This window comes from Triticum aestivum, chromosome 3D (genome assembly GCF_018294505.1).
Source record: "Triticum aestivum cultivar Chinese Spring chromosome 3D, IWGSC CS RefSeq v2.1, whole genome shotgun sequence".
Lineage (NCBI taxonomy): Eukaryota > Viridiplantae > Streptophyta > Magnoliopsida > Poales > Poaceae > Triticum > Triticum aestivum.
This window is the reverse complement of record NC_057802.1, coordinates 346,856,796-346,857,457: the sequence shown is the minus strand read 5'-3', so window position 1 is coordinate 346,857,457 and position 662 is coordinate 346,856,796.

Sequence of the window (662 nt, the reverse complement as noted above, 5' to 3'; positions counted from 1 at the left end):
ACATCAACGTCCATGCACGCGTTCCCGTCGTCCTCGACGCCTCCAACTCCACGTACTTCGCGTGGAAAACGTACTTTACGCTGCTCTTCCGCGAGAACAACCTCGTGGATCATGTGGATGGCACAGTTGACTCCCGCGCCATGGTGGATGACGCCGAGTGGACCACGATCGACGCCACCATCATCCGGTGGTTCTTCACCACCATCTCCAAGGACCTGTTCCGCACGGTCGTGAGTGCCGGTGACGACGCCCGCGCCTTGTGGGTCAAGCTGAACGGCCTCTTCACCGACAACAAGCTTCAGCGCCGTGTTTTTTTGCAGCAGGAATTTTTTGACTGTCACCAGGTTGAACAGTCCATTGATGACTACTGCCGCCGCCTGAAGACGTTGGCGGATGAGCTCCGCGACATTGGCGCCAAGGTTGATGACGACCTCCTCCTCAGCACGCTCACCGACGGCCTCAACGAGGACTTCGGCAACACCGCCTCCAACCTCACCTTGATGCCGGAGCCCTCCTTTCCCAAGTATGTGGCGTACTTGCGGTTGGAGGAGCGCCGGATGAAGGGGGTCAAGAAGCGTGTGCAGCATCACGCCCTCGCCGCCGGCACCTCCCGTGGCGCCCCACCACCGGCCGCCTCACCAGCGCCGCGCCAGCAGCCGCCG